The sequence below is a fragment of the Tursiops truncatus genome, chromosome 3 (genome assembly GCF_011762595.2).
Source record: "Tursiops truncatus isolate mTurTru1 chromosome 3, mTurTru1.mat.Y, whole genome shotgun sequence".
Taxonomy (NCBI): domain Eukaryota; kingdom Metazoa; phylum Chordata; class Mammalia; order Artiodactyla; family Delphinidae; genus Tursiops; species Tursiops truncatus.
In genome coordinates, this window is record NC_047036.1 from 88,313,193 (window position 1) to 88,328,025 (window position 14,833).

At 40.0% G+C, this 14,833-nt stretch overlaps 1 protein-coding gene across 9 annotated transcripts in view; it reads left to right on the forward strand.

The window, feature by feature from the left end:
* The first annotated feature begins 661 nt into the window (after positions 1 to 661).
* FER (FER tyrosine kinase) overlaps positions 662 to 14,833 on the forward strand; it is a 466,879-nt gene continuing 452,707 nt past the window's right edge. For 5 of the 9 annotated variants that reach the window (XM_019940802.3, XM_033853080.2, XM_073802380.1 and 2 more), the window contains exon 1: positions 662 to 789. The gene's annotated coding sequence lies outside the window, so the exon portion shown is untranslated. Of the gene's footprint in view, positions 790 to 1,555; positions 1,574 to 3,868; positions 4,135 to 5,530; positions 5,630 to 14,833 lie in introns of those variants that run through there. The other 4 variants (XM_073802377.1, XM_073802379.1, XM_033853078.2 and 1 more) reach the window with 4 other exon arrangements.

Consider the following 14,833-nt stretch of genomic DNA (forward strand, 5'->3'; position numbering starts at 1 on the left):
GCAAGTAAGATACACAGTAGAAGTGACTGATTCGAAGGGGTGAAGGATGCGTATTTAGGGGTGGAGGGTCCGCGACCCCAAAGCCGCTTCCGTTCCCGGAGATTTCAGCTCCCGGGATCACCCAGCACCCCGCGGGCACAATTAACATTTTAATCACGTCTCCGTCCCCACCCTCCGAATTCCTTTCCGGCTGCCGACCCGCCGGGTATTCCCTTCCAGGCGGCCCCAGCTTATCACCCCCGGCCCGGCCACTTCCCGGCCGCGGCCAGGCGAGCCTCCTAAAGTTTCCTGTGACGCCGCCGCCCGCCTCCGGCCGCATCCCGCCCACACTCCCACCCCGGCAGCCCTGGACACCGGCTAGAGAGGAGCGAGTTACAGGGACGAGGAGAGCTGAGCCACCAGGAGGGCCGCGCGACCCCACCCAAGCTGGGGAGCGAGCCCGGAGGGCGGCGGCCGACGCTCTACGCCTCCCCTCGCCACGCCCGCAGCCCCCGGTCCGCGCGCGCCCACCGGGCCTGGTGCCCGAGTCCCACCCCTCCGGGGTCCAGGCCAATTGGCCGCGCCCCGCCTCCTGGGAGGTGGTGGAAGAGGGGGTTGGGGGTCGGGAGGCAGTGCCCGCCTTCGGCGGGTGCCCATTGGCTGAGACCTCGAGGGTGCCCGGAGACCGGAGTGCAGCTGGATTGGCCGCGGAGGCTGGTGACAGCAGCGCTCATTGGTTGTGGCGGCCCCCGTGACGCGGGGTGGCGACTGGCTCCCGTGTCTGAGGGGCTCCTGCTTGTCAGGTTCTAGGTAGGTGAGTTTCGCGCCGCCCGCGGCAGGCGCTGTTACCCGGGGCAAAGCCGGGGGAGGGGGGAAGAGTTGGGAAGGCCAGCCGAGAACTGGGGCAACACTCCCTGCCCGCAGTGGGGCGCCTGGGGCTCTGCCCTGGCTGCGGCGGCTGCGCCGGCTGCGCCGAGGGCTCTTTCTCCGCCCTCAGCCATCCCCCCCCTCCTGCCCCCGGCTGCGGGGTCTCCCGTCCATCCTGCGCCCGCGGCGGCGCATTCCTGTTTGCGGCTTGGGCCGGGCTGCCCACCCGGCCGGGCGAGGCCCGCCCTTCCCACCCACCCGGGACTGGAGGCTGAGGGGGCGGGTGCCGGCGCGAGAGGGCTGAGGCGGGCGCGACGGCTCCGCCCAGTCGCCGGGTTCGGGGTTTGCGGGGTGTGGGGCGGTGCTGGGAGTACCGTGGGTACCGCCCATCACGCCCGCACCCCCTTTTCTCGGCGCGATCCCCTCGGCGCGGGCCTCGGGCTGGGCGGCCACCCCCAGTCCCTAGGTGTTACCTCCCCAGCCCCTTCCTACCGCTGGGGCCTTGCGGTCTCCCTGGACCGGCACAGTCCGCCCCCAGCTCTTCTCTCGTGTCAGCTTCCCCACCCCCTGCTTTTATCCCCCACCTTCCGTCCCTACTCCTGTCTTGGCCAGGAGTGACCCTCAAGACATAGTGTGAAGCTAGCGCAGGCGGGGCAATTTCTGTTCTGTTCTCTTTGCCATTTACGGTTGAGGAGGTGTTTGGAGTCACCTTCGGGTCAGCTTTCTGGTTAGTCTCCTTTAGGATCAACTTTCTGAAACACGCTAATTGAGTTGGTTTTGGTAGGGTGGTACGTCTTGCACAAATTAACTGTGAAGCTGTCGCGTGTGTGTGTGTGTGTACATTTGTGATTTTGATATATAGTGTTGTGCAGTGCAATGTCTAATAATTTATTAAGGCTGGCACTTTCATTTTCGATTGCCTTATGGTTAAAAAACCTTAATCTTTTTTATTCATAAGAAGCTGCATATATTCGTAGTAGTCTCACTGTAAATTTGACATAAATTACTCTGGGTGTAGTGCCGTTTTTTTCTTTCTCCAGATGTTTTAAAATACTAAAAAAGTTTCTTAAATGGAGTAAGCGATATAAAAGTGTAACAGAAAAATCAATAAGAATAGACCAAATCTATTTTAGTGATTAAAGACTAGAAAGTACTTTTCCACCTATGGAATGGGAACAGGATTTTTAAAAACTATTGCAAGGTATAATTATTTCACTGTGCAGTGTTGTCCTGGTGTATCTATCTATATGGGCTTTAGGAAGACATACTTGTGAAGAGCCACACATTTGTCAGTGAATGCAAAGGAGGGCTCAGTGTATGTTTTGTGATCTGGGGAATCTTTTCTGCTAGTTCTCTTGAGCCAAGTGAACTGTTTTCAAAGGTACTGGAAGTATATTAAGGGAGTACATAGGCATACTTGGAAACCTTTCTCCAGTTTCTTCCATGAAAGACCTTTGGCGAAGATCTGTTTCTCTTCCATACTGATGGTTGGCAGCGTTAAATATATACCATGTAAAATTATTTAGGGTCCGGTTAATGCAGCTTCTGCACTATTTCAGAGTTTGATGTCAGTAGTTGAAGGAATAATTCAGGCTTTTGGTAGACCCTTCCTTTTTATTTCATCTTCAACTGTTATGTAGCTATAACTCTGGTCTGTGAACATTTCACATTTGCCTTTTTTTTCCTCCAGTATTTCATTATGAAAAATTTCAAACAATGTAGGCAGGTTCAGTTGTGCTGTAAATACTCACCATCTACACAGAAATAACATTTTCAGGACAGCTGTTACATGGCATATACTAAGGAACAGAGGAACTGAAATTATCAAGTTTGAAAACCAGCATAAATATGTATCAAACCAAAATATTGTAAAGTGCTTATTTCCGTTCGTAGATGGTAATAGTGTTTATAAAAACTGTAGTAATTGAATTCCATGAGACTATTATAAAGCAGTCCTGTGAGTAGGAAGTCATTATCTTTGTAAATCAAGGCCTTGGTGAGTTAACTGTGTTTTGGTAATCAGAAAAAAAAGAAAATCTAATGAACTTGTTATACAAATAAAAGTCTTGTTTTAAAATTGGACTCTTGTGTTAATAGATTATAGTTTTCTACTTGATTTTTAAATGAGCGTCTTCTTTTGAAGACAGGTTGAAGGGACTATCAATTATGCACTGTTTTGGTAACATACTTAATAAATTGGGTCAATCTTATGTATGTTGTTTTGGAATAAGAATGTGTTTTTGTAATGGAAAAAGAAAGCTTACAAATGTGAACTTCTTTTAGTATAACTTTTCCATGGAAAATGAAGTAATTTAGAGAGATTTAAGTTAATTTTAATAGGACTTAAAACTATCTTGCATGTTGTTTCATGGTGTTGCTAAAGGAGTATTTTAATACAGAACTTCAATTTGTGATAAAAAGAATAAGAAACTGGTATAAATTAATTCACATATGTGTATATTATATTTATAATTTTCCCATACTAAGGAAATTCCTGCACTCTTCTTTAAGTATGTGAATCCTGCTTTTCAGTTTTAGTATGCCCTAAATCTGTTTTTCATACTTTGCTCAGTTAATAACTAATTTCTGAAATAGTGAAATTCAGCTATGTCTCAGAATTTATAGATCTTTGGATTGCCTCATTATTATTCTTCCGTATCTCATTTGACTTTGGCATGCTTATGTGTGGTTTATTTTTCATGCCATGCCATTGAGAGATAAAAGGGAACAAGGAGGTCATAGTTTTGGAAATTTGGAAGGAATAAGATGTTCAGATACTTTTTAATCAAAGCTCCAACTCCCCCCCACCCCCGCCCCGCCTTCCTCCCTCTTTCCTTTTTTCTTGCTCTCCTGTTTTTATTATAAAAGTTAAATGCTTTAAAATCAATTCAGAAAACTATACAGAAAAAAAGTCATCAGTAATTCCACGATAGTTAATGTTTTGAAATAACTGAAACTTTTGTTTCTTCTGTAACACTCTACCAATCATTGCAATTTTATGGTCTTCATTGCAGTGTGTCAGCACTTACATCTAAACTTGGAGGAGTTCCTGAACTTGAGACTCAGTTAGCCTAAATTAGAAGAAGTCTCCAAAATCTGGAGGAAAAATGGAAAATAATCAATAGAGGACAGATTAGAGTCAGAACAAAAGAATCAGACCCAAGCAATTACCCACTTTTTCTTTTTTCTTAAGTATAAATATAGTCCTAGTTGACCATATGAAACTGCTGTATGACTGACAAAATATGGAGCCTCTCAGGTTTTTTCTTTGGAATTCAAAGTGTCCAGGTAAGATGAAGTTTACTTAGTGCCTTTCTACAGAAGTTTTCGGATATTTCTACTTGGGGGCGATATTTCATATTCAGCTTTTAAAAAATCTAATGTCATGCATGATTTGGAATTATTTCCTAAACATTAATTTATACTTATCAAACTATGACTAATTTTTAGCCTATACAGTATCACCGTTCACTATAAGCTTAATATTGTCTCCTCCTTTAGAAGATTTTAATTAGAAGACTGAAAAGTTCAATGTGTGTGTTTCTTGTGAGATAGCAGGGTATAGTGAAAAGAAGAGTCATTTATTTTGGAGCCAGATAGTCTGGGTTTCAGTCAGAAATTAGGATTTTCTTTTGTGGGATCTTGGGCAAGTTTCTTAATCTCTTTACACCATAGTTTCCTCATCTGTAAAGTGGGGATGATATAATTGCCTCACAAGGTCATTATGAAGAAGAAATGAGACAATTGAGGTAAAATGACTGAATTTAGGGAGTGTTCAGCATTCACATTCAGTTACTTTCATGGTAGTTTTCATTTCATCTCTTCTAGTATTACTGTGTTTATTCTACGATCCTAAAAGTCCCTAAGTTTTAGACTTCGGAAATTAAAATAATGTACATTACGCTTACTTAAATTGAATGATATTTACATTTGTACAAACCAAATAATTAGAAATATCTCAGATTAGCAGGGTTTTTCTTTTTTTTTTTAGCTCTTGGGTTACTGTATCTCAGTAGCAATAATCAGAAATTTACCTTAACTGATTTTTACCTCAAAATATGTCCAGTTTGTCTGAATTCCTGAATTATTTTTCTTTCACATTAGATTATCATCTGTTGTTGGATGGTTTCCCTGAATTCTTTTCCTTTGAACCACAAATATTTGCTTAAAAGTGGTACAGAAAAGCTAAATGTTACCTTCTTAAATCTCTAATGCTCCCTGCTGCCTTAAATTACATTTACTTAGTCTGTTTAAAAGTTAAACTTTATTTTCAAATGTAATAATACACAAAACTCTTAATTGAAAGTTTTCTGTCTCCTACAGAAATCTCCTATATGATTGTTTTTTAGGGAGCAACATTTTACAGATATCCCTATTTCAAAATGTGTGTTCAGTAAGTATGGGGTTCTGATTCTTAAAGAACACACACTTACAGTTTAAATGCACAGACCAGCCTATAGTTATTGGGTGTTGTGAAGCAAGCACTGAACTGGAAAAAGTTAGGATTGGAACTAAGTAGTCCTTATTGTCTCATCCAGCAGTAAAACAAAGATTTTGTGATCTAAGTCAATGATTCTCAATATTTTTTCTACCCAAGTACAAGATATGTACATGTGTGACATATTCTAATACGTAGTTTTCTAGTATGCCCTCTGTAATTCCATCTTACCCTCCCCCACTCTAGGAAGCATATCAGAATGCAAGTGATTGAGAATGACACTGTTATAGGGATAAACTTGAATCTACTCTGATTTATTGAGAAAAGTGAGTCATTAAAAAAAAGGTAAATAACTATTATTAGTAACAAATACTTGAGACACACCTTATAGTACTATCATTGAGACCCAAGTTATTTCTGCATTTTCCTGAAACGAATGCTTCTTCACTTTTTCTTATCAGTGTTGTAATGCTTACGTAAGAAGAGATTACTAATTTTATGTAATTGATAGTGAAGAGCCTTACATTTTAAAGTCAGAGTAAATAAAATAACATTATCATAGAAAAATTGAAATTAGTTTTCCAGTATAAGTTATTTTACTTGCAGAAAAGGTATTTCCATAGTGGGACAAATGGTTTTAGGAAAAGGGGAAACTCTAAATAGTAGAATATTTATATTCTAGGTGTTTAGTATATAAAAATGCTCTTTACAGTGGCTCAGTCAGAAAAATTTCTTTAAAATTACATTTCTGTGAATGAAATTGCTCTTGAATAGTTCATCCTACATAGAAGTAGTATGTATAATATACAGTATGAAGTGAAGACTTAGGAAGACTATGTTCATTAGACCTTTAGCATTAGCAAGTGGTATTTCTTGAAATGTTTGTGGACCTAGGATATAACTACCTTCATAAAATACAGATTTAATTGAAAAATTTAGTTGATCTCTTCAGACCCTTAATGATTCTATAAACAGGACTCTGTCATCAAAGTTGTTAAGCAATTTTTTTGCTTCTAAAATGAAGGCTGGATGATTTTCATTACATCATTAGTATACATGCAGAGTTTCTTATTGTTGGCTTTTTTGCCCTGGGGTTTGTAGAACAAGAGTGTTTTTGGCTTAATCGCAAAGCCTGCTGCACTGTCACAAAGTTGAAAAGTTAGTTGTTGGTCACTGTAATGCTTGATGCTTGCTGCTGTTTCTTGGTCATGGTTTGACAGGAGTTGGACACTTCAGGAGTTTGTGTCCCTTCTACTCTCTGTATGTCTTCAGCTTGGAAAGATTTCCCAAGCTTCTCCTGTCAGTTGTTGGAACTTTTTGTTAATTTCACGTTATACCAAGAATAATGCATTTGACTCTTCTACCAATATTCAGTTTTGGTAACAAATGGTTCAACAGCCACCCTAGCAGCCACATGACTTCTTACTTCGTGAGAATGTTTATACAGTGCTCTGACTTTGTCTTGAATTATATTTCCTTCAGAATCACATGCTTTCTATATACATTCATATACAAGTTAGCCATCATTTCAACTTTCAGTAAGGTTTTAAAATTTTGCTTTGGTAGGAGCAAAGGAAACATTTTAAGCATAACCTTTTTGTTTGTTTTAGTATACAGTCTGTGGTGTATGGTGGACTTTCTAATGACACTGATCCAGTCACTGTCACATTTCTTATCCATTCTGAATTTACTGCAAATTTATATATTTTGGTTAAGTACCATCACTTTGTCAGGCCTCTTTACTTTCTATGTATTAAATAAATTGGCAATAGTAGATTAATTAAAGGGAACTGAACAGTGCAGTTGTATCAGATAAGTTTTAATGACAAATAACTTGATGATCATTATCCTGATTATTTATAAACAATTATGTTGGACAAAGGATAAGAATTTTCATCTAGATTTATATATAATAGAACTTTTTGCAAAGCAGGAGGCTGATTTCTTTCTCTTACCAATAGTTATGTGTGTGTATATATGTATATATATAATATATTGTATTATGATTATTTATGCATAGCCCTTTTTTATCCCCTCCTCAACATTTCTAAGGAAGAAACAGTTTCTGTCAGTAAAAGTTTTTGAGTAAATTCAGATATTGTTATGGGGGAGAGGCATTGACATTTCTTCAGTGCCTGCTAAAAATGTTAGGCATTTTTGTACATTTGTTTTTATTTTCATCACAGCCCTGTAGATTGGGTAGCTTGTATTTTCTTTTTGTGATCTGGAACCAATCTTAGGTCATATCCAAGGAGATTTAGCTATAAAGTGATACCTGGGATTTAAATTTAGGTCTTTGATATGCTAAATCTCAAATAAATGAAATGATAAAAGTCTAAACATAGTGAACTATTAGCAGTCCTGGACTTAATATTTTCAGTTTCAATTACTTGGGAGTGACTCTAAAAGTCCATTTTGAAGTATTTGAAGTTTTGCTGAAATAATTTCCTCTTATTGGAAGTGAGACCCTAAGATATGCATGACCTCACCTAACTAACCAGTGTCTACATCTCACCTTGACTTTGTTCTCAGTGTGAAGTTATCCTGTATAATAACTTTTGTCAAGTGATAAAATGTTGCTTCTTTGTAAAAATTTTCCTGAAAAAGAAAGCCAGCTGCTAGAAGTGAAGAAAAAGTAGAGGCCTAAGAAAGTGGTAGATCTTAGCCAGAAAATAGGCATTTTTCAATATGTTTAAAAATGGAATGTTGAATCCAGTGAGTCTGGATGTGAATCAATCTACCACACCTTCTAGGGAAACAAAACTTGCCTTGTGGAGCATTGTTATTGAATGTTTCAGCTCTGTCAAAAATTCTCATGGGGGCTTCCCTGGTGGCGCAGTGGTTGAGAGTCCGCCTGCCGATGCAGGGGACACGGGTTCGTGCCCCGGACCGGGAAGATCCCACATGCCGCGGAGCGGCTGGGCCCGTGAGCCATGGCCGCTGAGCCTGCGCGTCCGGAGCCTGTGCTCCACAACGGGAGAGGCCACAACAGTGAGAGGCCCGCGTACCGCAAAAAAAAAAAAAAAAAAAAAAAAAAAATTCTCATGGTTTTTAAATTTCTTGAAAATGTCAGGGGTCTTATATTCATAAATTCTATCCCATTTCCCTTCTCTCTCACACTCAACAATAATATTGAAAGAGATTTGACTATTTGTAAATAGCTGCTACTTTCTAGAAGTTAATGTCATTCTGACAAATATCTTAAAATACTAAAATAAACAATAGTATTCTCACTTAAAAGATAATATGGGTGTCCTTTTCTGAGTTTCACAATTAATTATAACAATAGTAGCTAGTGAGTGGTGATGGTCTCTTTCTAAGGTTATGATGTTCTATTAATATTTTGGAGCCAATTTACCCCATCACTGAAACTGGCAGTCTAAAATTGAAGTGACTTAGCTTAGAGACACTTGCTATTACATGTCCTTAAGGTAGCTTACATTGTAAAAATAACGCAGAAATGTTCTATGCTATACAAGAGGCAAGTTGTTGCAGGAATGGGACAGAGAGGAAGAAGGTGTGAGATTCTTGTTTTTTTGGTTATTCAACAAATGTTAGTAGAATACTCACTTCATGTAAGGTCTTACTTTATGGCTACAGATAATTTTAAAGCGTAGAGAAGTTTCAGACTGTTTTCTTGAGAGAGAGAGTAGATGTAGTGGAAAGAGCATGACTATTAGAGCTAGACCCATTTAGGGTTGCATCTGTGCTACCTGTAATTAGTTGTATGAATTTAGGCAAATAATTTAATGCTTATATCTTCAGTTTTTTTTTTTTTTTTTTGGTTTGAAAACTAACCCCAGTTTTGTCTAACTGGTAATGATACTAGATTTTTAATACCTTTCAGTTGCATGAGACTAAACCCCTACTCACAGTATCTTAGGGCACTGGGACAAACAGGAGTGTATTCTCTTTAGGTATGGATGGATTCAAGGGCTCAGTGGCCTCAGCAAACTCAGTGGCTTTCTCCTGTGTTAGATATGCTCTCAGGTAGGATTTCTCCATGAGGAGCTCCCTGATGGTTTACATTCTTTCAGTTTAGCAAGCCCAACATAAAAAACACTTTTCCTACTCATAGTTTTAGCAAAAGCCCTGGGATTACATCTCATTGAATGAGTTAGGTCATGTTTCCATCTTTGATCCTGTGGTCAGGGGAATAGTATATGATGATAGGCCAGGTCTGGATCACGTGTTAACTATTGGAACTGGGAATAGGAAGTGTGGTCAGCCACGTGGTCTGAACCTTGTGGACTGAGAGTCAGGGTTGGTGGTTCACTGAAAGAAAGAAGGTACTGTTACCATGGGAAGTGGGAGTTGATGCTGGGCAAGCATAACCAAAAGACATTCACTGTAATCCTCCTAGTGTGCATCCATGTCCTCCCTCATATATAAACCCTTGAAAAAATGCCCTCATCTAATATAATGCAGTGTTTCACTTAAAACTTCCAGTGCATTTACCACTTGACCCCCAACAGAGGAAGACAACTCAAAGACTTGTTTAATTACTGCATCAAACTTTAAGTCTAGAATCGCTGGGTAATTTCTCTCAGTTCTGTTTGAAAAGACAGTCTCAGGGTCAAAAAACTTATGGTTAAATCATAAATATAACTAATTGTAATAAAGCCAGTATTCGGTGATAGAAGGAAGATAACATAAGGACAATAAAAACTCTTAATTAGAAAAGAAAAAAAAGGGGAAGTAACCCACAGAGATTTTCCAGTCCATGATCTGTACATATTTCATTGGTCAGACAGAGGTGGCAAGGACTCTGCCTGGGCAGTGGAATAAAATTTTTTTTTTTTTTTTTGCGGTATGCGGGCCTCTCACTGTTGTGGCCTCTCCCGTTGCGGAGCACAGGCTCCGGACACGCAGGCTCAGCAGCCATGGCTCACGGGCCCAGCCGCTCTGCGGCATGTGGAATCTTCCCAGACCGGGGCACAAACCCGTGTCCCCTGCATCGGCAGGCGGACTCTCAACCACTGCGCCACCAGGGAAGCCCAGTGGAATAAGATTTTTGATTAGCCAACATGGCTGTCTCTTGTTCTACCACCCAGGAAGATCTTTGTTATTTCTCCTCCTGGTCACAGCCAACATGGGTATTGAGAAGAATTCCCTTACTGGGGCCTGCACAGTTTTAGCAGCCCTTTTGCTATTGATGAGAGCTTGGAGTCCAGGAGAACATCTTGAGGGCTGAGCAGTAACAAATCTTTGTTGGGAGTTTCTTAGTCAATACAACTTTCTTATAAACTTAGTAGGTTTTTGATTTATTTGTATTTGACCCACAGTCTCCCCAGTACCTAAAGCCCAAAGCCTAGTCCTTGAATCAAACTATTGCCCTGGTATGTCTCTAAACAACTTTGCCACCCTAATTCAGTGAGTAGTTCTCCAACAGGGGACATTATTTTATTTTATTTTATTTTTACCTCGGGATATTTGGCAATGTCTGGAGACATTATTATTATCACAATAGGGGGTGGTGGGGTGAGTAGGCAGGTGTCACTGGCATGTAGAGGTAGTGCCCAGGGATACTGTTAAACATCCTGCAATGCACAGGACAGCCTCCCACAACAAAGAATTTTCCAGTTCAATATGTCAATAGTACTGAGGTTTGGAATCAAGCAAATCCTAGGCTTCTCAATCTTCATCTTGGCCTCTGTCTCTAGGCCATTCAGAGCAACTTGTTGAAGTAACGGTGCACAATTGGTTTGTTCCTGCTTCCAGGCTGTAAATATATTTTTGGCTAGGATGGTTGGGGAGGAGCCCAGAGCACCAGGCTTTCCCCACCTTTTATTTTGTGTGGTTAAAGACCCAAATTTTAGTTTAGGGATATTTGATTTTCAACCATGTAAACTGCAAGATAATCAGCTGTCTTGAATTTGTAATGAAAGACTGAAAAGATTTTCCTTTTATTAAGACTTCACTCAAAGTTTGCTTTTCTTTTGAGGGGCCTTACTGAAGACTGCTGCATAGTAGGCAATATACCAACATCCTGACATTTTTACTAAGTGCCCTTCAGTTCCATCCTTACTAGGCAAGTAGTCTGCTTTTTTTTTTTGAGGTGGGAATTTACCAGATGTTTTGCTTATTATGGATTGGTCACGTCTCACCCTATAATACAGGGATACCAGATTCCCTTCATTTTCTTTTATTGACTCAATCAGTTCTACACTTTAGGGCTGTCATTTGTAATTATTGATTTCCAGCATAAGTTTTTATATTTGTCAGTCTTCTTTTGTATGCCAGTGATAGAAATTCAGTTAAAAAATCAATCCTTCCCATCTCTGTAAGTGGCAACTCCATTTGTGTTAATGCTCAGACCCCAAACCTCGAAGTTATCCTTGACTCTTTTTCTTTCACCTCCCCAATACAATGTTTCAGTATATTCTGTTGGCTTCAAAATATATCTGACATCTGACCAGTTCTTATCACCTCTACTTGGGTCACTCTGGTTCAACACCATCTTCTCTCTCCTTCTACATAACTCCTAGCAAGTCTCCCCACTACTACTGGTACTCTCAGAATATTTGCCTCAGAATACTAATAACATTCTTTTGAAATGTAAGAGATTACATCACTTTTTCTCAGAATCTTTCACTAGCTTCCCGTGTAACTCAGAGTACAAGCTCAAGTCCTTAAAATGAGCTAGTTTTGTGGTCCTGCTCTCCCTCCCTCCTGAGGATCTTTCTCTGAACTCAGATTTTACGGTTGTCTCCACTGCTCACCCCATGTAGGCCTCCTTGGTCTTCCTTAAGTAGGTATTTTGACTTACTGTTCCCCCAGCCTGGAATGCTCTTCTCCAGATATCCATATGACTCACTTCCCCATCTGCTCTAGGTCCTTGCTGAAATAGGACTTCCTCTGTAAGTTCTTTGATTACCGAACAGAAATCTGAAATCTCCTACCTCCCCCATACTTGCTACCTTTTCCCACCTTTTCCTTCATTATAGCCCTTATCCTTCTCCTGCTTTTTCTTTCTTTATAGCCCTTATCACCACTTAGCACTTTGCATTTTACTTACTTATTTTGTATTTTTTTCCCTCTCTCTAGAATATAATCTCCATGAGGGCAGGAATTTTTGTCTCTGTTGTGTGTGTGTGTGTAGGAAAATTCATGACACATATTTTAGTAGGCGTCCAGCAAATATTTGTTGAATGAATTAATAAATAAGCCAAAATAGTTTATTGCAACATGTAATTGATAATTCTAAGACACTGATGAGAACACCCTGCAGAGGGAGAGAGATTACTCATTTAGCAAATCTTCTGTAGGGGAGAGGGGGAAAGTGTCATTAGATTTATTAACCTAGACTATAAGTCAATATAAGTATAAAAAATATGAAGTAACGGGACCCCTTGGTGGCACAGTGGTTAAGAATCCACCTGCCAATGCAGGGGACAGAGGTTCAAGCCCTGGTCTGGGAAGATCCCACATGCTGTGGAGCAACTAAGGCCGTGCGCCACAACTACTGAGCCTGCACTCTAGAGCCCGTGCTCCGCAACAAGAGAAGCCACCACAATGAGAAGCCCGTGCACCACAATGAAGAGTAGCCCCCGCTCGCCACAACTAGAGAAAGCCCACGTGCAGCAACGAAGACCCAACACAGCCAAAAATAAATAAATAAATTTATATATATATCAAAAAAAGGCCAAATCTATTCTAAGATAAATAAGGCTTTAAAAAAATATGAAGTAACATAAGAAATATAAGTTAAATAATATAAGTAAATGTCTTACAGGGAAGGGAACCAAAGGGCTTTATTTCTCATTGGAGGTCTCTATCTTTAGGGAGATATTGTTTCTAGTTTCTAAGTTTGTCTGTTATGCAAATACCCTTGTAGTACCTTTTGCTTAGAAGGCTCTGACTGTGCAGGAACTTGAGAAATCCAGAGAGAATTCTTTCCCATTAATAATTCTGCATTCCAGCAGCTACATCTGAACTCACCTGAACTCAGACGTGATTAAACCTAGAGATAAAATGTTTTCAAAGTTTTCTTCGTTTCTCTTGTCATCCCTTGGCACTTCTTTGGGTTGGCTCACTGTCAAATAGGTACTTACTGTGTTCTTTCAGTTTAGCAACCTCAGCTGAAAGTTTTCTTTCTGATTAGGTCCTGCAAAATTTTGGGATTGAGTCTTATTGGTCCAATTCAGTCACATGCTCATTCCTGAACCACTGCTTGGGGCAGGGAATATGCTGATTGTCCAGACCTGGGCGCCTATTCCACCTGCACCTATTCCAGGAACTTCCTGTTTATTTCAGTAACTTGAGAGTGGAAAGGATCAGTGCCACACAAACTACAGTGATTGACAATAGAGAAGGGTGGTTCAACAGAAGAAAATTTAAATGCTGCTACCAAAAGGAAGGGAGTTGAAAACAACACAGGTCCATCACTTACACTCACATGCAACTCACACTCATTTTGTTTTGAAAGCTTAGACTCTTACTGTATGTAGGCATTCCTGCCTGATCTATTTATCACCTAACATCACATCATGAATAAGAAATTTTCTTTGAAAACATAATTTTAAATGGATATAAAATTAAATTTAAATTCATTGCTTGATTTTAGATATTTGGTTTATCAGAATTAGATTTTGGTTTATCAGAATTGGGATGTTACCTATTGGAGAAGTAGGAGAAGTAGAGATCAGAAGGAGAAGTAGGGCCAGGACTGGGGTGAGGCAAAAGAGATGCCTGGGACACAAAGTGTACATCGATACTCACTTTTAGGGTCATGCAACTGCAGGGTGGCACTTGCATGACCCTGAGAGTGAGTGTCTGTAAATTTTGCACCCTGGGCACCTCTCTTGTCTCACCCTAGTCCTAGTCATAATGAGAAGCACATTCAGGGAATAGGAACTATGTTTGGCTGTGAGTGTGAGTTAGAGATGGTAGCCCGTATAATTGAGCAAGTTGGTGGGAATGATTAAGGTGCACTAGATAGTAGTTATTATACATTTTCACTTGTCTATAGAAACCTTTGCTGAGCTCTGCTAAGGATGATAATACCTTTGAAGTAATACAAGGAATATAAGTTTTATTCATGGATTTATAGTAATTTGAATAAGGAAATGTTCCATTTAGAGATACTACCGAGAAAGCTGTTATTTATTTTTAACTCAAACTATTTCAAGTGGAATATTATTTTTTTCATTGAAAAATAAAAATTGTAGAAAAGACTTGAGTTAGAGAGTGTTACATAAGTAATACCTATGTACTTTGGCTAGCTTCCTTAAGCAAGACGTTTGCCACTGCTCAATGTTGGATATGAAATCCCAGTAGAATAGTTGTCTTTCTTGTTCTTAAGTCTTTGAAAATAACTTTCTGTATCATAGTGAGAGACTAGAATATGGAATTCTAGACATCTCTCAAGTTCCTTTGCTGATAGAGAAGAGAAGCTGAAAAAATTTTAAACAGATTGTCCAGTAATTTTGAGGTCTGTGTTTGAAGTGGAATTAGATAACATATGTAATGTGTGTATACTTAGGTACACATTCACTACATTTTGTTTCTTGGAAATCTGTAGTACTGTTTAATATTGGAGGTTTGATT